Consider the following 27,911-nt stretch of genomic DNA (forward strand, 5'->3'; position numbering starts at 1 on the left):
TGTGTTTTCTCATTCTCTGGCAAGCTTTAACTACTAGGCAAGTCTACGCGTAAACAACCATAGTCTACATTCTACACGTAGACTATTTTATAGACGTAGATTACGTAATCTATGTAAAGAACATGGCGAAAGGTGATAACTTAGCAAAGGGCGCCGTGGAATCAAAAGAAAATTATACTGCGTATCAGTTGCTGATGTGTGAAGGGAACTTTTCATACTCTTTCATCCAAATTCGAACAATTTCTCATCTAGGAAGAAACCTAATATAGGAAATATTCTAGTGTTTTATGGGAAAATACCACTCTTGCCTCACGACTGCCATCTGTTGTTGTTTTTGTATACTACTTAACTTCTTCCATAGTTGATAATAGAAGAGAAAAGAAATTTTGTTGTAAACAGGATTCTTTTCATTTCGTTAGGAACCAATATAGTTGAAAATGTCACTTTCGTTTCATCAAAGCCTTGAAAATTAATTTTAATGCACTTTAGATTGTCTACGTAGTCTATGTAAACTACAACCCAATGTAATGTACGCGAGGATTACGTGTAGATAACGCATGTAGACGTAAACTTATAGTCTACTGCACATCACTAGTACCAAGTCAACTGTAGAAAAAGGCGGACACTACAATAGTAGTCGCTGTCACATACTCCCTATAGGGTCGTCAGGTACATTACGTGTAATATAATTACATTTTTAGAGAGCATTTACAGCTCAAATACATTAAAATTGTAAAATTAAATTGTTTTCTCCTATTCTTCCACCCATATATAAAGTATTAATGCTTCTTTTTCTGGCACGCTTTACGTGTCGGAAACAATTTCGTTCTCACTCATGTCGCCATAAATAGAATCCTTTTGCACGGTGGGCCATCTGTTGATAACAATTTTAAACTTATCAATGATCGTGCTCATCGTGCTTTTATTAACATCTCGACTAATTCTTCTTAACTTTCGCCCCCCGCGAAAAGGAACTGGAAAGAAAGAAAAAGGAGCGAAAAAAACATTGTTTAACTTAAGCTTTTTTCTCCCACTCCAGTTCAATGCCCCTAACCTTGGCACGCGGTGCATTCTGGGTGCGTGCTGTAGTACCTTCCCAGTCGGGATGACGTAATTCTCTCTCTCTCTCGAGCTCCATTATGGAAATTTCAAACGTCCGGGGTTTACTCATGCTTAATTTGTATTTGTCTTCATTATTCACCCAGGCAAAATAAAAACAGAAGAGAACAAAACCTTTGCTGTTTAGTTATAAGAGACGCCGTGTGTTTACAAAGCGAGAGAGAAACCTATTGTCGTGTTTGGAGTGGCTTGTGGCTGGTTTTGACTTCCCGTATCTGTTTTCGTAAATCAAAAGGGTTGCTGAAGGCATGCCACTGCATTCGTGCTAATGCATATACAGTGTACGTTATTATCCCCGCCCCCCAACCCATCACATTGTTGCTGGCTTATCAGCTGCTATGGATAATCAGTTCGAATGGGGTCTTTTTCCAGTGACAACACTAGAGGGAAGCACACCTTGCAATCAGTGTATTCGGGTTTGTTTTTCACTGAGCGGGTTCTCATACCCCTATAAACTATAAGCCCAGACTCGATTAGTCTTTCTGTGCATAAAGTGGACTTAGTAACAGACTCAAACTCAGATTTCCCCCCTCCCTCCGTCTCATCGTGCTTGGTACCACGGTTTAAACTTGTTTTTACATATATTTTAGAAAAATATATATACATGTTGGATGTTTATGTTATTTTAAGGAAAATATCCTCCCTCTCAAAGGTTTGATAGCGCGGTCCACGTTATCATTCCCCATTGTGGGTACCCTCGTCTTAAATCGCATATACTAATATGGCTGGTCGTAGAGTAAGATTATTTCCATAACATCCCTGACTTGTGCATTTGCAGCTTGGGAGCGAGTCACAACTTCCGAAGCAGCCAATCAACAAGCGAGCTACTGAAGTCATTCCAACCCTGCACCAATCGCGGACCCTCTTCCTCACGCTCCTCGCTGTCGGTAGGCTCACTAGCTAGACTCGCGCAGTTCCGAAAATAATCTGACTCTACCATGGTCTTGTAGATATTGACGCGAGCCTTCCATCACAGCCCTAGGTATCTGAAGATGCAGTATAGTCCTCTTATAGCCTTTAATTGTCTTTGTGCGGAAGTTCCTTGACGTGTTGATTTTCGTTCATTTTACTTAATTTTTCTGCCACTTTTGGCTAATGGTGAAGATGAGGATGAGTGATGATATTTATTCATTTCCCTTCAACAGAGACAAGTCTCCGATTACAGAATGTAGTATTATAATGTTACATTTACATTTACAACGTGTACACACTTACCCACTCTCCCTTAATTTAACATCCCTCCCTCCTGTCTCCTTTACACACATACATAAACATAGACACATAATACATTATATATACACACACACATGTATACAGAGCATTCCCTGACATTTGCTACGAGACTCGGCGGCAAGCGGCCCGGCGTCAGCGCTTGTCTTTTCCGGTGAACGGGTCTGCGACAGTCGCTAGAGTCGGCTATTAAAATTACAGTTTTCATATTGTGTACTAACCTTGACTACAGAAGATGTTGAAATGATGTCCCTCTGCTGCAACACATTCCTGGCATCTCCGAAGGAAATTGTCATTTACACGTGCAAGTTCGTCTACTGTAATTCTCCGATTTCTCGTACAATACTCTCTTTTAACTCACGGATGGTGTGCGGATTGTCTTTGTATACTTTATTTTTTAGATTTCCCCATTTTTCTTTCCACTTTTATTCAGAACTGACCCTGTTACTCGAAACTTTTTTACGAGGTTTAATATAGTGGTCCCATGTGGAACAGGAACACCAGGAAATTTCGTTGCAAAACGTCGTCGCACTTCTCCACAATTTCTCTTTCCGAAGTAACACTCGACAAGATAAATCCTTTGTTGTAATGTAAACTTTTGTGGTGCCATATTAAGCCACAATCTTCAACACACCGACACGACACAACAAAACTTCCGAGGGAGGATTATACTGGCGTCAGTCTGCAACGTCAACAGAAGGGGAAAGAGAGCGAAGGCAGGGAGAGCGAAAAAAACGCTGCAGCGTGCGACTATCGCGGACTCGTTCACTGGGAACGACAAGCGCTGACGCCGGGCCGCTTGCCGCCGAGTCTCGTAGCTAATGTCAGGGAATGCTCTGTATATATATATATATATATATATATATATATATATATATATATATATATATATATATATATATATATATATATATATATATATATATATATATATATATATATATATACCACACACACACCCACACACATACATCTTGGTGACAGAACAGCTTTACCACTTTAACAAGAAACATTTTCAAATATTTATGCATTTCACCTGAATCTCACAAAACACGTATCGCAAACACTAGTACAAACTATTATTACAAAAACTTCAGAGTGACAAATCCAATCCTTATAATAAATCCATTATTTAGGAATAATACCCCTATAACATATTCATAAATTCATATTATGATATTGATGAAGGGACACTCACAAAGAACACACATGACCAGGCTGGGATTCGAACCTGGAGTCTCTGGTGTCGCAGCGCGCTATGCTAGCCACTTCGTCACGTAGATCGGCACCTCGACACGTTGTCTAATGCTTAGACTTGGTCTAGGGCCAGGACGCGAAGAGACACTCGGCTCAAATCACAAACTTTATATTTGTTTCAGTGCGATGTAATAACTGATTCTACAGGGTGTTCCGTAAGTCTGGACCCATCGGAGTTTTGAACAGGATGGCGCCCCTCCGCACCTTGACACACAATTTCCCTCATATTGAACTGTACACCGAGGATGAACGAAGTAGCATCCAAGGAACCCAGATCTCCCTTCTCTCAATTTGGATTTTTTGGGGCCACCTAAAAGCAGAGGAAGGTCAAAATTCAGAGCATTCTCTTTCTTAAAGAACGCACTGTATAGGTGTGTCAGCAAATTTCTGCAACTGTGATGCATAAAGTGTTACTAGAAGGACTAAGCTGGTTTCAACTGTGAATGCGATACAATGGCGGACACTTTGAACAAACTTCATAATTGTTCGTGTTTTTTCTCCTACGGGTTCAGACTTATGTGATACACTGCATGTAGATTTCAATGTGTAGTTTCCCTCAGCACATCTAAAATATTTGTCGGAATTTAACATAATATAATATTTCTAAGAACGAAGAAAGGCACAAACTTTTTACTACGATGAAGATTTGAAATTACCAGGCACGAAGTTGGCGCCATCTATTGTGCTTCTGCTTATTGCAAGTGGTAATTGGTATCATTCGTAGTTGGCGGAACTCAACTCGCGAATTTCGTGAGGTGGAAAGAAATTAAATAAAAATTTCGCACGAATGTAGATAAACATTTTGCCTAATGTCGCATTATTCTGCAAAAATTTCTGCAATGACTGAACTTGAAACCATCCAAATGGAAACTGGTCACGCTCTGTGTAGAATAAGCGGGTAACTCAAGTACGAACATAGGCGTAACTTGCCCCCCCCCAAATGTTTGGGTTTATTAAAATTAACAAGTTAAGGAACCTGAGGAGCAAATTAAAAAAGAAGAAGTAATATTTGCAATTTCGCAAACGTCAGTTATTTGGCAAATAATCCTGGACAATGTTTTTATCCGATGGAAAACTTTTCGAGTCTCTTCCCACAAAATTAGGCCAAAGTTTGATTCTACCCCCTCAAAATTAGGCCTAATTTAATTCTACCCCCTCAAAATTATACCCAACTTTGATTTTACCCCCACAAAATTAGGCTCAATTTAATTCTGCATCCTGAAAATTAGGCCTAATTTAATTCTGCTCCCTCAAAATTAGTTTAATTCTGCCCCCTCAAAACTAGGCCTAATTTAATTCTACCCACTCAAAATTAGGCCCAAGTTTGTTCTACCCCCACAAAATTAAGCTCAATTTAATTCTGCACCCTGAAAATTAGGCCTAGCGTAATTCTGCTCCCTGAAAATTAGGCCCAATTTAATTGTGCTCCCTCAAAATTAGGCCTAATGTAATTCTGTTCCCTCAAAATTAGGCCTAAAATAATTCTACCGCCCTCAATATTAGGCCAAAATTTGATTCTACCCCCACAAAATTAATTTAATTCTGCACCCTGAAAATTAGGACTAATTTAATTCTGCTCCCTCAAAATTAGGCTCAATTTAATTCTGCCATCTCAAAATTAGGCCTAATTTAATTCTGGCCCTTCAAAATTGGACCCAGTTTAATTATGCCCCCTCAAAGTTAGGTCCCTAGTTACGCCCATGAGTACGAATATAAATTCCGAAGAACAACACCATTGCACATTTTTTTAGTCGAATAAAAGAATCTGATATTCTGACAATAAGAAAAACAAAATTACATCACAATATATCCATAACAAAAGGATTTTTCTTTTTTGTAAATTTTCAACCTAGAAAATTCACGTTACCGCAAAAACGTAATATTGGAAACTAGGTTGTGACTTTTCAACAGAAGAGTGTGAAGTGATGTGCCAACTTAGTTATTCCACTAGATTATTTACTCACAGCCAGTGATGTGCATCTACGCGTAAACAATGATAGTCTACATTCTACACGTAAACTATTTTATACACATAGATGACGTAATCTATGTGAACAACATGGCAAAAGGTGATAACTTAGCAAAGGGCGCCGGAAAAGTAAAACAAAATTATACTGAGTACCAGTTGCTAATGTGTGAGGAGAACTTTTCATACTCTTCCCGCCAAATTCCAACAATTTCTCACCTAGGAAGAAAATCTAACAGGAAATATTCTAGTGTTTTATTGGGAAAGAAACTAATTTTGCCTCACGACTGCCATCTGTTGTTTCTTTTTCATACTATTTATCTTCTTCCATAGTTGATGATAGAAGAGAAAATAAATTTTGTTGTAAATAGGATTCTTTTCAGTTAGTTAGGAACCAATATAGTTGAAAATGTCACTTTCCTTTCATCAAAGCCTTGAAAATTAATTTTAATGCACTTGGGATTGTCTACGTAGTCTATGTAAACTACAACCAAATGTAAGCTACGCGTAGATTACGTGTAGACAATGCATGTAGACGTAAACTTATAGTGTACGGCAAATAACTGGTGTGAAGCCGATCTCTGTGGCGGAGTGGTTAGCACAGCGCGCTATGATGCAGGGGTTCCAGGTTAGAATCCCGAGCTGGACATGCGTTTCCATGTCGAGTGTCCCTTCTTCAATTTCATCATAATCATTACTCATCATCAGGATTAGCCGAAGTGATAGAAAAGCGAAGTAAAATTATCTAATTCAATCTTGTATTCAGTTCAGTCACCACGGGAGTGCACAAGATATGGCCGAATGCCACGTCGTGAGTCTGCTATATAAATTCATAGTTTATCATCGTCGTCATGAATAAACGTAAAATAACCGAATATAGATAGGAATAGCAGTTGTCTCATTCCTTACTTCCATTTCGAATATTTAATGTAACTATTCTACCAGAGCCGGCCTTAGGGGTAGCAACTCTGGCACCGATAGTTCACAAAAGTTTTCCTTTCGGCGTTAAAATATATTTTCAACCAAACATATTATATTTCTATGTCCTTACAACTGCAAACAGATCACTAGAAAATTAGTGAATTACCACATTAGAAGAAAACCTTCATTAGCTGAATAGTTCAAGTCATTGATTACGTCACCGAAGGGTAGACGACTGGCAAGAAAGTACGTTTCTCTACCGTGCTCTAGAGATTGTAGTAAATCAAGTAAACAAGAGATTTCAATGTATGAAACAAATCAAAGAAAGCTCCACCTTTTCAAGCTCCACAACCCTAACGGAATACACAGACAGACAGTGGAATCTGCTATTTTCGGGTAGAAATATGAAGAAAATGAATCTTGCACTGTAGCTACATACATTGTTTGTTTTTGGAATGTAGTGTCAAAACATCAGAATTCCTGTTGATAGAAAACAAAATTCTGGCCAGTAGCATTCCTGACGTATGCAATGCTTATTTATGCTGTATTTGACCATACCTGTCACGTCATCATCAACTGAAAGGTCGTTTCCGATCAAAAATTGCTTGAAGCGCACAATAACAAGAGTGATATTGAGTGGCCCCATACCCAACCTAGGGCCGGCCCTGTTTTCTATGAATTAGCCTCAGCGATGAGGATGAACGAACTCAAGGTTATCCTCATCCAGGGATCGAATCTGAAACCTTTGACTTCTTAGATGTACCCTTATCACTCCGCTTCACAGAGGTTGGCTGTCTACTCAAATTTTCAGATTTCATTTATTATTCAGAAATAGGTCCATTAAACTTCAATATTAGTTTCTCAGTGGCGTGGGATGACGTTGTCAATACTCTTAAGCAATCCTAGGAATCCTTATCTCATTATTAACCAGTGCCTGCTGTGCAACACCAACAGCGGTTATGTTATATATCATATCCAATATATAGCATTATTATGCATGTGAACTTGCAGCTATGGCCAATGGTAATAGTCTGTGCATATATAGGAACTACAATGTGGACTTCGTTTATGTCTGACTTTATGTGTTAAAATGTAAATCCATCTTGTTATAGTTAAAATAAATGTTTTATGAAGTTCCACTCTTGACATCTGTATTTATGTTTATGTCATAGAGATTATGACACAACAAAAATGGCGACGAGGCTAAAAGAAGATAACAATACTTATAATCACTAAGCCCAACTTGAGCCAGAATGGAGAAACACAAGTTTTATACCAGCCTTCGTATGGTATATATACCAGCCTCCCACATGCTTCAGCTTAAGGGGTGACGTGTGGTCAGCACAACGAACCCCAGCCGTTGTCGTATGTTTCCATGACCGGGTTACGCTACGCATTCGTATCTCCCCAATTTCCTCACGATAGTGGGTGGCCACCGTTCCTATATACAGGCTGAAATCTTAGGAGAAAAATTACTACGTTTGCCCCACGAGACTCGAACCAACACGAGTTCCGTAGCGCGAGTCCAAAGTCTGACGCCTTATACCGCACGGCTACGGTGCTGGGTTGAATACACGCCACGCCCCTGCTCATATTTTATCTCAACTTATATCCTGCATTATACTTCTCTTGTGACACGAAAGGTTGCTGAACATATGCAAATTGCATGAAATTTGCAGGAGATGTGCAGCAGATTTGCAGGAGATGTGCAGCAGATTTGCAGGAGATGTGTAGCAGATTTGCAGGAGATGTGCAGCAGATTTGCAGGAGATGTGCAGCAGATTTGCAGGAGATGTGCAGCAGATTTGCCGGAGATGTGTAGCAGATTTGCAGGAGATGTGCAGCAGATTTTCCTCCAGAGAATGAATATTCTTGTGTAACAGACATCCAACTCTGTTGTTGTGACTAAGAAAATGGTCTTGCTTTGAATAAACAACATCCTACACAACAGTTGCGGATGACAAATACAAGGTAAACATTCGAAGGCAAATATGAGCACCATCTTCAATCGATTCCTCTTCTGCAAGGCTCGGACAGCTCAAATTACACTTTGTTTTCTGCAAGCAGAGGAGCGTGACAGTAACAGGTGGTGTTACTGCCTCCTATTCTCTCATCTCTTAAACAGGTTTGGGTGTCTTCTTGTCTTCCAGTCGCCTCTAACGCAACTGTCTCCGTTCGAATGCCATTACTACCCTTCTGGAAGGAACATGGGAACCATTTGTTTCAATGGAGCAATGGCTTGCCCAAAGGCTGATGGTCAGGGGCTTATATCAATCTGTCATCGAAGATTCTTCATTGATATCGAAACTGAATTACTAGTAAATTTTAGAGGTTCTATGACACAATCGGAATTGAATTCCTGAGTAAACCTATTGACATTCTATGACACCAGGGGAATTGAATTAATGAGAAAACTTACTGATATTCTATGACACCACCGGAATTCAGTTCTTGGGAATTCTTATTGACATTCTATGACACTATCAGCATTGAATTCTTGGGAAACCTTATCGACATTACATGGTACTATCGGGATTGAATAACTAGGAAATTTTATTTGAAATTCTGTTACTTTGTCCAAGTGAAACTCTTATTTCAATTTGTTATGAAATATATCGGAGGAGGGTTTTTATAGCGATGGAATAGAATTGCCTTGCCAGTATCTCCAAGTCTCCGCCAAGGTAAAGACATAAAAGTTGTGGAATATATCTGCTTGCATTAAGAATTTTTTTTAAAAAAACTTCCTAATGTAGCAATTTGTTCTTGCACGAAATGTAAATTGACAGTTCCAGCAATTGCCGGTGATAGATACAACACGATTCAATTGCGTTGCCACCAAAAGTCCCGGTACACACAGAAAATTAAATGCATCATATCGATTGATGCACCAGAATGCATCGATTGATGCACTAAAGTGTGTTTTATGGTTTCTTCAAAAGAATCAGATTCACATTTGATGCATTTGGGTTCATTTTTGTATGTCGTGAAAGAAACATCATCATTTGATTCAAGTGAGGATTTCTTTCAGTCGAGATGCACTTCAATGCATCAGTTGATGTTCCGTGATGCACCTTCCTGCATCTTTTTGGATAATGTATTCTGGTGCATCAAAACGCATCAACTGATGCATTGAAGTGCATCTCGACTGAAAGGAATCCTCACTTGAATCAAATGATGATGTTTCTTTCAAGACATACAAAAATGCACCCAAATGCATCAAATGTGAATCTGATTCTTTTGAAGAAACCATAAAACACACTTTAGTGCATCAGTTGATGCATTCTGATGCATCAATCGATATGCTGCATTTAGTTCCGTGGGTGTAATATGGAACGTCTCAATCAACACCCAAAATGAGTGTTCTGTTACATGAAATTTAAGCAAAGGCCACGCTTGGTGTCACTTTGCACTACACGTTTTACAGTGTAGCAATAGTCAGAAGAAAATGCACAAAACCATCTTGGCGAACACTGATTGGCTTGACCAATCAAGACGTCAATTTTCTTCCAGCGGGGGGAGGAGGGAAACAGGCTTGTAAAAATAGCCGGATGATCTGGAACACTCCCCCACGGTATTGAATTACCAACAGATCAGGTTACCCGCACCGCTGCTTAAGATCTTCTAAAAACAATTTTGGGAAACGAACTTGTGGACATTTTCCAAGGTGTTTGCAGAGCATTAGGCTATTCCCAAACCACGCCTATCGCTAATTGTACAGGATGAACGCTCGCTCTCAAAGCTTCCATTCATTAAAACATGTAAAAGCAGGGGCGGGGCGAAGGGGGGATGCACAGATGTGTATCGTAGAGTATAGTTCCCGCTGATTGCTGCGAAATTCGTTTCTCCCAGCTAATGGTCCGAAGCCATTCACTTAATTCAAGAGGACCAAAGGAAAACAAAAGAGGAAACAGGAAGAAAAAGATGAGAAAGTAAATTGGTTAGGTTTATTACTTCTTTATGTTTAAGTCTTTTCGATAATTAAACTATGTTTGCTCAAACAGGCTGACTCACAGGAAGCTGCTTAGTTCATTTCCTTTATTTTTTTCTTCTTCTTCAAGTTCCAAAGCACTTTTCTAGCTTCTAATTTGGTAACGAACGTATTGCTATATTTGCTTTGCTTAGTGTACGTGTAAGTGTGTTTAAGGCAAGCACTACTTAGCTATTTCCTCTGTCGTTGATGCAAGGGTGAGAGCTTGTAGGATCTGCCAAGTTGCAAGTCTGGTCAGCAGTTCCATGTCGCAGCAAGCATCGAAAATATAAACGAGAACCTGATTTTCGATATCATAAATGTACAACAATGAAATACAGTGTCGAAAACAATGCCGACCTCAGTAGCGGAGTGGTTAGCACAGCGTACTATGGCGCCAGGGGTCCGAGATCCGAATCCCGGCCTGGACATGGGTGTTCTTTGTGAGTGTCCCTTCATCAATACCATCACTCATCATCATCTTAGCGATTAGAACGTGGCAGAAAAGCGAAGTTAAAATAAACCAAATTAATCAACAAGCAACAAAGGCAAGAATTAAAATTACTTTAAATTAAAATAGCAAAAAACAGAAGGCATACGTAAAGTTAATTAACTGTAAAATCGCAACAGCAGACAAACCAGGAGGAATACTTCAAGTAAATTCACTGCAAAATAGCAACAGCAGACAAAACAGGAGAAATGCTTGAAGGAAATTAACTGTAAAATAGCAACAGCAGGCAAAACAGAAGGAATACTTGAAGTAAATTAACTGCAAAATAGAAAAGTCAGACAAAACAGAATGGATACTTAAAGTTATTTAATTACAGAATAGCAACAGCAGACAAAACAGAAGGAATACTTGAAGTAAATTAATGCTAAATAGCAACAGCAGACAAAACAGAAGGAATCCTCGAATTAAATTAACTGCGAAATAGAAACGTCAGACAAAACAGAATGGATACTTAAAGTTAATTCATTACAGAATAGCAACTGCAGACAAAACAGAAGGAATACTTGAAGTTAATTACCTGTACAATAGCAACAGCAGACAAAACAGAAGGAATACTTGAAGTTAATTAACTGTAAAATAGCAACAGCAGACAAAACAGAAGGAATAATTAAAGTTAATTAATCACAGAATATCAACAGCAGACAAAGCAGAAGGAATAATTAAAGTTAATTAATCACAGAATAGCAACAGCAGACAAAATAGAAGGAATACTTAAAGTAAATTAACTGTAAAATAGAAACAGCATACAAAATGGTACTTGCTAAGGACACCCAAATATCAACCTCTCTTCCACGTAGTACACCCAGACTGCATTTTGTAGACTAGCGAGTCTCTGGCGTCTGGAATCGCAGTCAGTATAATCCTCTGTGGGGGCTTGTGTTGTGTTGTCCATAAAATGTTTTTGATTGGGTCAATCCATATGAAGTCATACAACATGGTTGCTCGTCCATTTTTTAAAAAAAGTTTATTTTTTGTGTGGTGTGAGCCTCATATATTGACAGTTCAGAACCACTCTTATTTTATTTTTACTATCACCGATTTGAAGATGGCGGGCATTTTTTATCATGGCGCGCGTCATTTTCTCCATTCGTAAGCATCAGCGGCAACTTTTTTTATCTCAGCTCTGGTAAGTCCTACGACAATGAGACAAAATCTGTGATGTTAAGCACATTATAGGCTACAATTATATTTCTGTGTAAGTTTCTAAATATTATTCCTTCATAATAAATTTTAAGGTCAAAATTGTGTATTTTAATCGCTCAAAATGACATTTTTGAACATTTTTTTTTGGGGGGAAGGCAGTTTTTTTGACACTTGATTTTTTTGTGCAAGTACCTGTGTACCAATAGAGTATGTCAAAATTATTTGAAGCTTGAGACTTTAATAACTTTTTTCTACAGGGTCATAAACATGTACTTTTTGTTAAAAAATTCCAAGTTCAGGGTTAAATATCTCTGGTGAGCAGTTGTTTAAAAATTTGAAATTTGTACACAATACAGTAGTCCATGATAAGTAACTTCAGTAAAAATGTTGAGTTTGAGATTCAATTGGTTTAAGAGATACAAAACTCGTGAAAAATTCAATATTTTGCATTAAATATGCAATGCCTAATTTCATTTCTTATTAACATTTTGTGTTAAAATTCTACAAAATGTAATTTGGAATGTCAATGAACAACATTACAATCCTAAAATGGATCTGCAATAAAGTATATATACGAGGGCGTGCTGAAAAGTAAAGCTTCCTATCTTTTTATTTTCTTTGTTACCTTGTAAATGCATTTTGGATTTTGAGCAACCATACATTGCACTTATAAGACTTTCCCGCTTCTCCATTGAAGGTTTCAAACTTCTATCGCCAGGTGGTGCTGAACTATTGCGAGGAAAATGGCAGCATGTAACCATGCAATGTTGGTGAAGCGCCTGAAGTAGCGTGCCGTGATCGAGTTTCTAAACGCAGAAAATGTGCTACAAATTGACATTCATCTGAGACTGAAGGCATTTTATGGGGATGAATGTGTAGACATCAGTTCTGTGCGATCTTGAGTTTATCATACTTTTAAAGAAAATCCCAGCTGAAGAAATCTCAGCTATGTGAGAGAATGGAATGAAAGGCCGCGAACTGCAACTGATGGAGATAATCGGAATCGTGTTCAGCTTGGGTTTTCTTTACGAAAATGAACAGCCCAAGATCGCACAGTACTGATGTCTACACATTCATCCCCATAAAATGCCTTCAGTCTCAGATGAATGTCAATTTGTAGCACATTTTCTGCGTTTAGAAACTCGATCACGGCACGCTACTTCAGGCGCTTCATTGTCGTAGGACTTACCAGAGCTGAGATAAAAAAGTTGCCGCTGATGCTTACGAATGGAGAAAATGACGCGCGCCATGATAAAAAAATGCCCGTCATCTTCAAATCGGTGATAGTAAAAATAAAATAACAGTGGTTCTGAACTGTCAACATATGAGGCTGACACCACACAAAAAATATATATTTTTTAAAAAATAGACGAGCAACCAGGTTGTATGACTTCATATGGATTGACCCGATTGCCTCTTCATCCATTTATTTGTATCACCATTCATCCCCATCTTCACAATTAGCCAAAAGTGGCAGAAAAGCGACGTTAAATACAACCAACCAATCAAGAAGAGCATCATACTTTATAAGCCTTGTAACTACATAACGGACAATAGTGTCGGTAATGTTCGATCCTAGATGTGTCAATGTAATCAAAAGCACCCCCCCCCCCTTCATGCACTCAGAACTAAAATAATATCTTCCATATCCAGCGCCATTCTCCACAGCCTCCTGTTAACCGCTTGCATTTCACATGACTTTTATCGTCGCATTCCTTGTCATATTCTATTTATACCCAATGTCACATGGCTCAAAATTCATTCTCTCTCACTTTGGCACCGCCACATCGGTGATTCATTGCTGTCAAGTTGCCCAAGACGCGATGCCCCCTCCCCTCCCCTCCCTCCCTTTTCGTCACTCGCCCACCTAATTTCTCTGCCCAAAATATTTTCTCGAAAAGTTCCTTGCTGCGACAGCGGGGCAGGAGCGTCGTTTGAAGGGATAAGCTTGCTTGGGTTGGTGAAGGATTACTAGCTACTTGATAATAGTTCTTAAATACTAATCCAATATATAGCCCCAATCCCACCATTCACTGACATAAATGTTCTCCATGAAGGAGGCGAAAAACACCCGCTTACGACCCCCCATGAAATTGTCCCAAAAGACTGAGAAAATTTAAAAAATCGCTCAATTGGCCCTTTCTTAAGGGTGAAAATGCCCTTTTTTTCACGTCCTTAGCAACCATTCCATGGCTTTTCCCTTTGCTCACATTGTTTCCTTTAATTCTTAATTGTCTAGCTACATTATATTTCTCACAGATTACACACAGATGAATGAACTCCTGGTTTTGAAAAGGTGCCTCAAACAAGGGTGACATCTACATAAGAAGAAGATTCAGTCCAGATACAATTACGTATATATTGTTATACTCAATGCGAGAACATGTACATCGTGCTCGTTTCAACTAAATGTTTAGGGGTATAATGACAAGCAATTCTTTAGAGAGTTTGCCGTGCTTGTTGTTGATGTGAATTATGTTAGACTTTTCGAATTTCAAAATATGAGCGTCAGAATTTATTACTGAGGAGAGGTTGGAATTCGATTAAGTTATGACAAGAGACGTAAACTATTGCTATTCCGATTTAGTGTCGCTATTGAATTCGTTTATACAAAACATCCAACTAACTAAGCTTGAAACGGTTATTAATTACTTAGTTTATTATTTAGGGAAATAGACAATATTTGTACCATATTAGAGCCCAAACACACATAACATTACGTTGAAAACTTTTCAAATAAGCGAACCACGTCGGCGAGCGCACGAGACGTGGCCTAAGTGCGCGAGTCATCTCCATATAAAACAGACCCCAGATGAGGTAACAACTAACCATGACCTGTTGTCTAATTATAACAATATTAATTAATTTGCCCATTTAAATTATCACTCTCATGAATTGACCTATTATTATTGATTGATGAATTTGACTTATTTTTAATTTGCTTTTCTGCCACTTTTGGTTAATCGCGAAGATGATGATGAAAGGTGATAAGGTGAGATGGATGACAAGATATCACAAACACATAGGGACGTCACAACACGAGCTTTCACAGCTCCCATGTCACTCACCACTAGACCTCCGATATTAGGTTTTTAACATATTTTTTCCTTTACAGGTACGTAAGAAATAATAAGTTATGTCAGCGTTTCGTTAGAAAAAACGCAACATTTGACGAAGTTTTATAGTGCCTAAAAAACTATTTTGCTCGCTAGAACCTATTTTGGGTTTATGCGCCTAAATCAAGCCTTTTTTATGGGTTTTATATATTTTTAAAGGTTTTACAGGATTTTTATGTCGCACAGAGGCATTTTCTATGTTTGGTCACGAAAAAATTCAATGACGAACTTGTTTGAAACGCACTCTCTGCCGATTTCCCTTCCTCCAAGTCCATGGCGATTTTTCAAAGCTCTAAACAAAGCGAAATGTATGGTGGCACTGTTACCTGTACAGTCCAAAGTGCAAAATTCTGATCTGTGTTGTCCTGCTCACGCCTTGGCATTTACGCCTTGCAAACTAACATTGCAGCATCGAGATTTGCACCACTGACTATGTTTTTGTTGAATTATTATTTTCAGCATATGAGATGATCCTCACAGACAAAATTGACGAGTTTCACTTTGGATAATATGAAAAGCAATTGTTGCCTAACTATACGGTGAAGAGTGGATTTTAATAGCAAATTTCCAAGGGTAAGTTCTGCCATCACCGTAGGGTTAGGCAACACACATAACGTTATGCAAGATAGTGCGTATTTTATGATATAGATGTCCTTTTTTTAATTGCCGGTGAATATACCTAATCAGTAGGGAGCGGAAGTTGATGAAATGTCATCTTTTTTTCTGACATCTCGGACACGATGCCCATTAAATATACACAACATTACACTTCATCTAGAACCCAAAAAAGGCATTTTTTTAGCATTTTTTTTTTTTTGCCAATTTTCAGGTTTTACGTCATTTTCCCCAATTTTCGACATTTTCCCGTCATTTTTCGCAATATTCGGTGTATTGTTTCGTCATATTTTGTCACTTCTTTCATTTTGTAAATATTCTTGAGTCTTTTCACCAAGGTGAATTAATGCATTTTATACCAATTCATTCAGTGTATACGACTTTTCATAAATTGTTTTAAAATTATTCGGAAATCCTCGTTGCATATTTTAATTGAATGTGCATGTGGTATCATTTGGTACCTTTTTCTTTTAAAGCCAGATTGCATTTTGTTTAAATACCTATTCATTTCAAATTTTTAACCTGGAACTAACAAATTTAATGGTCATTTTATGCATTTTTACGTCATTTTTTCCCATTTTTTTAGGGCATTCTATAGATCACATACCTATATTTTTTAGGTCATCAACTTCAGCTCTCTACTAATCAGTATTTTTCAGGAATTTTGAACTATTTTAAGTTTTTTAACTTCAGGATTTTTCGAGCCTAACTTAAGATTTTTAGTCGAGGAAGGGGGACAAATATGGAATACCATTTTGTTTTTGACCATTCAATGGCACATTTTTTGAAGAATGTATGTCAGAAACTACCCTCTTCTTCCTTAATTAGTTCTTTAATAGAATATAAGGTTTAGACTACGTAACATTATAGTAAGTATTTGCAATTAACATTTTCCTAAAAGTTGACATGATTGCTCCAAAAGAAAATGGGGTACAAATATGGAATACTGGCTATATTGTGCAGAAAATGAACATATAAACACAATAAACACCATTGTAGTGAAAACATGAAATAAATGAACACTGTAAAGTCACAAACACGAGAAAGTTTCTGAACTGTACATGTCTGTATGACTATGATTATGAGGGCACTATTTACCTACTTACAAAAATTGCAAATGTAAAGTCCATTATCATATCCTGCACATTCAGTATGAGCCCACATATCACACATTTCGCACTATCATCAGAAAATTGTCCAGAACAGAAGAGACATTCAGCATCATCACTACTTGCTGTTCTGGCATCTGACATACTGAGATCAGAAGAGTCATCTCGCACGCTGAATATGCCGTTGCTGTCCGAGTCTGATGATTCGCAGTCTTTTGGTAATGGCGCTTTCCCTTCTTTCCAATTGTTGTTAACAGGCTGTTTCTTAACAGCAGTGAATATTTCAATGGAAGTCTTATATGGTGATGAAGTCAGGATATGAGAGGTCCCTTCTTTCCTCCCCCTACTCCCTTGTCTCTTCTTAATTGCAGGAACAGGTGAGGTGGCCACTTCACTTCTAGCAGTAGGTCCTGCTCCATCTTCGGGTTTGGATCCGGATGCAAGTCCACGTTAATAATTTTTATAATTAAATGGGGTATAAATATGGAATACTACTATTCCATATTTGAGCCACTGTTACCTTCGAGTATCGAGGGCCAAAAGTGTATTCAAACTCACCTCAACAATATATGCAAAATACCAGAATAAAGCATGATTGATATGCTACAAAACTGTATACCATGTATTTTCATTCTGTGTACTAATAAGAAGCACAAGGCAAGAAGGTACTTCCCTCCAAACGTTTCACTTTGGGCGGGAACCACAACAATCGTTCTAACGCGCCCTGTGCAACCTCGAGATTCAAACTAACTGCTTCCTGTGGTGATGAGGGACACTGCCCATTATTTCACGTATTTCTTGCTAGAGTGCAGCACTTACCAGGCGAGATATAATGGTATTCCATATTTGTACCCCTATTTCATATTTGTCCCTCTTACCCTACCTATTTTAGAATTTTTAGAACCTATTTTAGAATTTTTAGAACCTATTTTGGGATTTTTAGAGCCTATTTTAGGATTTTTAGAACCTATTTTGGGATTTTTAGAGCCTATTTTAGGATTTTTCGAACCCTTTTTAGGGTTTTTCGAACCTATTTTGGGATTTTTAGAACCTATTTTAGGATTTTTAGAACCTATTTTAGGATTTTTAAAACCTATTTTAGGATTTTTAGAACTATTTTGGGATTTTTAGAGCCTATTTTGGAATTTTTAGTACCTATTTTAGGATTTTTAGAACCTATTTTAGGATTTTTAGAACCTATTTTAGGGTTTTTAAAACCTATTTTAGGATTTTTCGAACCCTTTTTAGGGTTTTTCGAACCTATTTTGGGATTTTTAGAGCCTATTTTAGGATTTTTAGAACCTATTTTGGGATTTTTAGTACCTATTTTAGGATTTTTAGAACCTATTTTAGGATTTTTAAAACCTATTTTAGGATTTTTAGAACCTATTTTGAGATTTTAGAGCCTATTTTGGGATTTTTAGTACCTATTTTAGGATTTTTAAAACCTATTTTGAGATTTTTAGAGCCTATTTTGGGATTTTTAGTACCTATTTTAGGATTTTTAAAACCTATTTTAGGATTTTTATAACCTATTTTGAGATTTTTAGAGCCTATTTTAGGAACCTAAAAGCACACCTTTTAGAACCTAGAAATCCGAGGTCTACTCATCACATACTGGTTGTGATACCAGGCGCCAAACTCTCGTTAGTCTGCAAAATGCAGTCCAGGGTGTAATGCATGGAAGGGAGGTTGATATTTAGGGTTTCCAGAAAGGGTCGCACCTTACATCCCAAAAATGGAAACGGAAGATCAGATCCATCGAGACAAGAACGAGCTATATTTTCGTATAAACCAAAATTACTTTATTATTAAACTCATGTACACATTGTTTGTGGTAGAACAAAATCACACAGCCATTAGAGGAATACAAACTGAGAGAAACTGAAAGAAAAATGTACAGATAATAGGACAGGAAGCGATAGAAAGAGAAGGACAGAAAGAGATGGTAGAAGTATATAATATAGGCAAGAAAGAAAAATAGATTTATTGAGAAAAATTGAAAGAAAAAAGAGAAACAAAGGAAAGAGAGCAGGAAGAAGGACGGAAATAAAGAGAATAGTGGAGAGAGGAAGAGAGCAGCCAACTCATAAGAAATCAGGTTGCCAACTAGTAGTGGTGTTTGTGGTGGGATAAACCCGAGAAAGTATGAACCCCCCTCTAGCAGATTTGCTTACACTTAAAACTTGCTCAACATGGCCATATGAGTTTTTTGTTCAAGTGTGGAACCCCTGTTTAATCCAAGATTTTTGTAAAAAAGCCCTCATGGATTCCATGAGAAAGTATGACCCCCCTCAGATTGATGAGGCTACACTTATAAAAGGCACTTTTGTGAGATTGTTGTCCATAAATTTGTTAAAAATATGCCCCTCTTGTGGCCACACTTAAAACTAGGCCACACACACACACACACACACACACACATATTTATTTCTGGTTTAAGTTCAATTGGATACTAGCTTCAATTTGTTTATCTAATATTAAAACAATGTAATTCTTCTAGAATTGCTCCGTGACTCTCTCATTTCTTACATCATAAACATATGATTTTTCTCCTATGAGAATGACACTACATATGGTGTCATCGGGTAATGCCTCATGGAATTCACAGATAATTTTAATGTTTGTCCTGTCATTCACTACAACCTGTTTTCTTTTTGAAGTGTTGATTACAAACATGGGTCTCTGTGTCTTGAATTCATCTGGTGAGTAATACATGTCAGTATTGCCTGTAGTGACACGTTTGAAAGCCGAAAAAGCCTCATATAATTTGAGGAAATCATTCTTGGACATGTCTAAATTGTAATTTTCTCTAGGGAATACCTCATTTCTGCCATTTTTAAGATATATGTTTTTGATGTTGCAGTTATCAAATTTACTTGAATTTTTTTCCTGATTATTGTGTCTTCCAGTCTGAAACAGTACCACTACAAAATCAGGCATGTCGTATTGTATGCTGGAGAATGAATTTGTAGCATCAAACTCATAATATGTACCAGCGGCAGGCTTCTGTACGCATTGATATGTGTAAAATTGCAGAGGAATGTGTGGATTTTTTAGGATATCAGCTTTGTATTTAAGAGCATAACTGGCCTCATATTCAACAACCGGGATTCTTAGCTCCATAGTCTGAATAATGCATTTGCCCTCATCAGGTAGGGTATTGGGCAGAGCTTCTCCTGTAGGGTTTATTGCACTGTACCTCATCAAAGCATTATTATCATTTGCAGCTCTTCTAAATGTAATTCTTAACCCACCCTTCCACATAATTTCTTTGTAATCCGAGAAGAATCCTGGCAACAGGCGCATGGGGAACAGCACTGTGTGGTTCTTAGATAATATCTTATCACCAGCCTCAAATCCACCTATTTGGTAGTATGAAGCCTCGGTTTTGGATAATTTTAATGTGGCCAAAGCTGTGGAGGCAATGCCGGGATAATCCACTCTGTTTATAACAACACCATGTTTTCTAATCTCAATTTCAGAGAACAGATGCGGCACAAAATTGTCCACCAATCTTATATTTGAATTTGCCGGATAATCTGTTCCATCGAGCTTTACAACATCAAATTTGATGTATAAATCTGCTCTGTGGGGGTGTATAAATCCATCCCCTACATCAAGATCAACCTCGATCTCTGTGTTGGGTTGATTTAAATTTGCAAATGTCCTCCTGTTTGGGGGGAATGATTGTAGCTCATAACTCTCAATATTTTCCATTGTATGTATTTTTATTTAAATGTTAATCTCTATGATTGCAGTTGTTGTGGCTCCAGCAAAATCAACTAATTCTTCTTTTTCATTAGTGACCATCAATTCAATGTAATCTATTCTATTATGGCACACGGGAAAATATAATGTTGGGGATGGATTGTAGATGATGGGCTCCATGAATTCGGAATTAGGTTTGAATGTTGCAATGATGCCAGTTTGTTTGTGAGTGCCTATGCCATTTGATTTGGTGATCATACCCTCGGCTACATTACAGTGAATATTCAGAGTCTCTATGGTTAAGAATTTGGGTATATTCATAGCAGTGTGTTTGATGGCCGGTTCGAGTTTTGTGTTGTTCTCAAATCCTAACAGCTCTCCTATAGTACCCAGATGTACTGTCTCTGTAGCAGATACAATCTCTACTCTGTGAGTGACAGAATTTTGACTTAACACTACACCTCTGGGTAATTGAGCATTTAGAGTGGACAGATTATATTGCCCTGGAGTGATGACAATTTTTTGATCCCCTACTGCAATTTTGTTGTTGTGGTGTGTAATATTAGGGATCAAGTACATGCCGTAAAATGCTCTGAGAGCTATTGTTTTGGGATATACTATGTCATCATGCAATTTGAGTTTCAATATTGAATTTTGGCTGGTGAGATGGAATACCCCCATGATGTTTCAGATACCACAAGGCTTTTTGAAAATCTTCAATTGATGGTTTATTTATTTGAGACATATATCTGAGAACAGATAAACATAAATGTCCGCAATTAACATCTTTGAAGTTTTGAACACGGGCATTATTGTAATAAAGATTAGCTGATTTTAGATATTTTATTAAATTTTCAGGTGGAACACCTCCAAATGAATCAAACACAAATGCCTCATTTTTTAAATATTTAAGATAACAGATCCAGTGAGTGCCCTGATTTTTGTACTCATCCAAATTAACAATGCCACACTCTTTGTTGAGTGGTTGTTCTGGTAAAGAATCAGACATGTACACACCCCTAAAATGTTTGATGCCCAGTGGCTTGATTAAAGCTTCAATATCTTGGTTTGTAAGCGGCTCTTGTTTTTTTTAAACTTATTCATGGCTCTCTTAATACCTTTGCCTTTTTTCTCCATGGCCAGGTTATGGCGCTTCTGCTCATCTAATTCTGCCCTATTTTTCTTGGCATCTATTACTGTTTTTGCTATGGCAGCTGATCCCCCAGCCAAGCTCCCAACAGCCCCGAGAGCAGCTAAGATGGCCGGGATGGTAAATATGAATCCCCCTGTATGCAATTTTTTTCTAGATTGCTGTAATTTTTTTAATTGGGGGGTGCTAAGCAACAATTTCATACCATGGCCCTTGGCAAGACAAGAATTTTTTTTCTTGCGCTGCTTTTTGGTTAAAAGACTATCAATAGTTTTAAGAGATTTGAGACCTGCATAAGGTATTTGATACATAACACCCTTGGCCTTCATCGTAGGTTTATTATATACATATTCACAACCCCCACCCCAGTTTTTGTTTGGTGCTCATAGCTATGGTGGTTCCCAATGCTGCTATTTTTTCACTCAAAGAAGCATCTTTGCTTACAAATCTACCAAATGCGGCCTCTTCTAATTTCTTGTCTGCAACATGTCTCTTGTCAAGATCAGAATGTGTGTTGTATGCTATGTCATGGTCTCTACAAGCAGCATCTAGGGGATTTACACCAGGATCCCCTCTGTTTAATCTATGATCCAGTTTTGTGCCTGGACCACAATACTGATAGCCTGGAATGTGTAGTTCAAATGGCAACTTGTTTATAATGTCATTAACAAGGCCCCGACCCTCAGAGATATTCCAAAATTTGGGGGGTAGAGTATTAATAATTTTTATGAGATATCCAATCCCCTTAGTGTCATTCACTATAAAATTAGACAATTTTGTGCTTATCATGTCCATAATTCCAACCTTTTCATTGTAAAAATTGTTGTTGCCAGCATTTTCCTCCCCAGCTATCACCAATAACCTATCTACAAGTTTCCTGACATCATCAACCCAGACAAATTCTTTAGGCAGGGTGTTGTATTGTTTGATTCCACTACCAGTTTTGATCTGTGACCATATGGGCTTGATTAAATTATTGTATTTTGCTCCACTGCTCGACTTGACTCTTTTTTGTGTGGGATCATTGTTCTGGTATAGAGCATCTGATTTTATTAATATTTCTTTGTAATGTTCATAATCTTGATCTGTATAGCTGCCAGGCCTTTTCCTAGTCATCAGTTCCCACAACCCAGGTGTTCCGGGGTACTTAACAAAAGCACCTTTTTCTCCGAGACGAGATTCTGAATAAACAATCAGATCATCCCCCATAAAAGTTACTCTGAAATTACCAATTCTGTGTATGATACTACCATCAAGCTCTGTGTCAGCATATAAGCCAAACACCTCATCTTTGTTGTCTTTAGGTGTGGTTAAATATTTTTGAGCAAGAAGACCCAATTCAATAGGATCCTGAGTAGCTTCAATTCTTCTAGGAGCAACAGGACTAGGTGTATGAATACTGGAAAGTGGGGTGAATGGATAATCTAATATGTTCCTAGCAGCTACAGGCACAAGCTCTGTGATCAAATTTTGATTCTGCTCTGTAACAGTTTTGATATTCTTACCTAAATTATTAATAGCATCAATTACAGGCTGTTCTGTTTGTTTGTGTTTTTCATAAATTCCACGGTTCTCTGATTTCCATCCCTTAAATCTTTTTACAAGATAATCTCTTAACTTAAGATCATCAATGACTGGTCGTTTCATGGTTGTTTATTTATGTCTCAACGTCTAGAAAATCGTTGATTTTATTTCTGTATTTGCCAGTATTAGGTGTTCTTGTCATATCAATTGTGACAAACCCATAACTGTCCTGGTTCCAGCACTTGCTGCAAAATTTGGAAAAATCATTGTAGCTCAAGTCCCCACCTACATATTCATCATGTATGTGTTTGAGGTTGGTATGGTCTTGATGAAACACACATATAAAATTGCTGTTGTCTCGGATCAGTTGCTTCGGAATTTTAGAAAAAGTCTGTGCCAGGTAGAAGCAGTCAATGTTTTTGTGCCGGCCCTGTGTAAAGAAATTTCTAACCTTGTTTTGATTATCCAGTATAATGTCATCAAACACAACAACAGAATTATCGAGACATTCATGAAGTGGCTTAACATCTGGTTCAAAAGTGGCAATATCCAATCCATCATATAGTTTCATCAGCTGCTGATATTTTAATTGTTCCAAGCTCTTAGAGAAAACATACAAGTGCCTGTTTTTCCAGTCTAACCAGTTGGGTGCCAATAAAAAATTATCAACCATTAGTGTAGTTTTACCACAAGCAGATGGCCCAACAATAAGACACCTAATATTATCAGGCAGCAAGTTGCCATTTCTCTTATTCTGTTGTTCAGGTTCTGGCAGCCTTTTTATAACATCCCAGGTGCTCATATTATTATTTTGTCTGCATCGATCCAGCTGTTTTCCGGATGACCCAGCCATTTGACAAGTAACTTGTTGCCTTTTCTGCGGATGATTTTTTCTATGAGATATGTGTCAGGCTGTTTAGTTTTGCTGAGCTCTTGTTCATAGAACCTGCCTTTGAGAATTTCTCCTCGGTGATCTTTTATTATATATGTGTTAAGGGTCCCGGGTTTTACTTGAACCACTGTAAATAATTCAGTGCTCCAGTTTCTTGTAAAGCCTCTTTTGAATAAGTGCTTATATTTGCTGATTCTTACTTGATCGCCCACCCTGTATTTGGCCCTTCTTGTTGTTGGCTGGTATCTAGGATAATAAACAGTCCTGATCAATTTTTGCTCATCAGATGAAGTTACTTCAGAGGGTTTCATGTTGATTGTGGAATGGACCGAGTTGTTATATTTATGTAGAAGTTCTGGAAGAATATTAAGCCATTTATAATTACCTAGAAGTGTAAATTGTTTATACATAAGATTTTTTAAGGTTCTGTTGAATCTCTCTACAATTGAGGCTTTGAGGTCACTGTAACTCGAATAATGTTGTATTGACCGGCTTTTAATAAATTGTTGAAACACTGAATTATAAAATTCTTTGCCATTATCTGTTTGCAAATAGCGCGGTGATCTTCCTGAATGATTGATGATTGTCCTGATGGCTTCTGTAACACATTTTCCAGTCTTGGATTTGAGTGGCAGAGCCCAGGCAAATTTTGAAAATGTGTCTATTACAGTGAGTAGATACTTGTAGCCCTTGTTGATTTTGTCTAAGTTTTTCAACTGCCCACTTGACAACTCAATCAAGTCGCTCTGCCATAAATCATCTATGCCCTTTGTGACTACTGGGAGTCTCTTATAATTATGTCTGGCTTGTCTGTGTAATTCATCAACAACTAGACATAATATGTAAACAAGAATATTGCAACTATGGGGTGTTCAGCAGCTGAGACTGCAGGATTTTCTAAATATAATTTGTCTCCAATATGTATTTTAAATTCCAAAGTGCCATCATCTTCAGTATAGGCTGTTTCTAATGTATTGGGGTCTGTAAAATCCTCTAACTCTACACTGGTGATTTTTACTTTGTTATCAGCATTTGTTATTGATAAGGTAGGGTAGTGGTGTGCCTGTGGTTGAAGCCAATATTTGATCTTGATTGGTCTCAGTGTGCCCCCAACAAAAAACTGGTAATAAAATTGTGCAGGGGACAGCATATATATTTTGCCACCTGGTGTAAATGGTGAATCATATTCTTTGTTGGGGATGCTGTACAATTCAAGAATTACTGTATGTTTTGGATTCTCGATTATGCCTGTTATTTCTTTTTCTGCTGTAAGCAATCTGCTTGTTACAGATTCAAGATGCTCATTGATGGTCCTAACAACATCATCATGGCCTGGCTTGATCTTTATGTCCACAACAAGTTTCTTGTATTGTTGCACAATCTCTTGAAGCTGGGTGGCAAAAACAGACAGAGCATTTGCTTGATTGGATTCCATGGTCCCTAGCTGTTGCTTGATATTAGCTACAATTTGTTGCAAATTTTCAATAACTGCCAATTTTGAATTTTGAGCAGTAAGATCATGGACCTGTCTTCTGATATCCTCAAACAGGGCATGCAGTTCATTAATATGTTGATTCGTTGGTAGAGTGGCAACTGTCTGAGTGAGATGTTTGATCTCTGTCTGGATATTCTTGATATCTTCTGATTTCAATATCCTATTCACTGCTCTCTTAATATTTTTAAGTTCCTGCGATGTGGGAAGATTTGATACTGTATTTTGCAAAAATTCAAGTGCCAATTTCACATTGTTTAATTCAGAAGCATCAGCCACATTTTGCATGGCATTTTGGAGCAGGGCTATATCTGCCTGAGAGGGTGTTGATTGCTGTAAAATTTCAAGCTTTGTTTGGATATCATCGATCAAGTGATGAAAATGAGATAGCTCAGATTCGGTGTTGAGGTTTTCAAGCTTTGTGATTTGTTGCTGGACACTAACAAGTGTGTCTACAATACCAGGCAGGCGGGATTCTAGTACATTTGCCAAATCATTTTGCACTGCTGCTATTGTACCCTCAAGATGGGTTATGGAACTTTGAATTTTTCCAAAATCTTCATATGTTTCAAGTTGCAGCTTGATGTTTGCAACACTCCGAGTTATTGCATTCAAAGCATCAGAAGATGGCAAATTGTTCATAAAATTTTCAAGTGTCTCAATTTTTTCTTTAACCTCGGCTATGGCATTGTGCAGAGGATCCAGATTTGGTATCTGGAGTGATTGAATCTGTTCTTTTAGAGTGGAAATCACTAGATCAAAATCTTCTTGTGATTTTATGCTTTTGACAATTGTTTGGAGCTGTACCTGGACATTATTTATCTGTTCCTCCAATTGCTGTTTCAATTGCTCAGAGTTGGTGGCCTGGGTCTTAAATTTGGCTTGAAGAGCTGCTACAGCTTCTTCCAAACTTTGAAAATTATCCAATGTGGCCAAGTCAGTATATTTCTGAAGCAATAATTTGAGTTCAGAATCAATTTTAAGAAGAGGGTCCATGCATTGTGATTGCAAATTTGTAATTTCTAATTGAAGACTGGCATTGAGTGTGGTCTGTAAAGCTTGTAAATCACTTCTTAATTTCTTGACTCTGACATCAAGCATCAGAATCTCATCACTGTGATCTTCATGCCTTGTATGGCCAAATATATCATTAGGCATTTTCTTTTAATGGTTATTTATTATAGAGTATCTGATTCTTAATTCTATAAAAAAAGGTATAAGCTTGTCATAAGATCCAGGGACCTCAATATATAAGCAGTCACCAGCAGAAACAGTATATACAGTGCCAGAAATCATGTTTGAGTGCTTGATTCTATAAATATTTCTCCCTACTGAAATCTTAACATCACCCTCAGGGGTTGTAATAAATTGTAATTGCCCACCTACAGGTAATTGGTAATGATTTAAATTATTGTTAAATATGTACAATGTTTTACCTGTTTCTTCATCATTATCTGTAAGTATGCTGTTCAGATGAATAATTAACAAGCCACTCAGTTTAGACAGCATATCAGGAGAGGCTTGTGGTGTTGGCAGCTCCATAATAGCCTGTTTTTTGAACCCAAATAAGTTCATAGGCATGTTTATTTATTTCAAATCATGCTCTGTAATTGGGCATTGTTTGCCATTTTTCAAATCACAATGCCCCCAAGGTAGAGTATGTATGCCACATGATAAAATGCATCTCTTATCATCATGTAGGTCCAGGGCCACTTTTCTTACAATATTGCTAGTCAACAAGTGATTTTTACTCTGAATTCTATTTTCTGATGTTCTGATTAAACTCTGGGATTTGAGACAATCTTCATAATCTTTAAATTCAAGATCTTTTTCAACAGTCACTCTGCCAATGCCCTTGGCCTTTTTGGCAACAGCGCCACTACATGTTTCAAAACTGTACATCTTGGCACTTAACCCAGCAAATTTCACAATAACATCACCAAGTGTCTCATCTTTTAACTTGCCAGGCACCTTTTTGTTGTGGTGTTGAATTATTGTATGTTCACTGGTATCAAAGTATTGAAACAATTCAGGCTGTGCAATATCTTGATAAACATCTTCTGTTTTAATATCAAGAATAAAACTATCCGTGTCCATGTACAATAATTTTACACGATCACCATAAAAAGGTTTCAACACATCATAATATAATATTAACATATGTAATTTGGACAATTCCAATATCACA

The 27,911-nt window shown here is 37.6% G+C and overlaps 1 protein-coding gene across 2 annotated transcripts in view; it reads left to right on the forward strand.

Annotated features, from left to right (window-relative positions):
• sr (zinc finger domain-containing protein striped) overlaps window positions 1-27,911 on the forward strand; it is a 386,420-nt gene that overhangs the window by 7,929 nt on the left and 350,580 nt on the right. The window lies entirely within an intron of this gene.

The sequence above is a fragment of the Lepisma saccharinum genome, chromosome 21 (assembly GCF_977018435.1).
Source record: "Lepisma saccharinum chromosome 21, izLepSacc3.1, whole genome shotgun sequence".
Lineage (NCBI taxonomy): Eukaryota > Metazoa > Arthropoda > Insecta > Zygentoma > Lepismatidae > Lepisma > Lepisma saccharinum.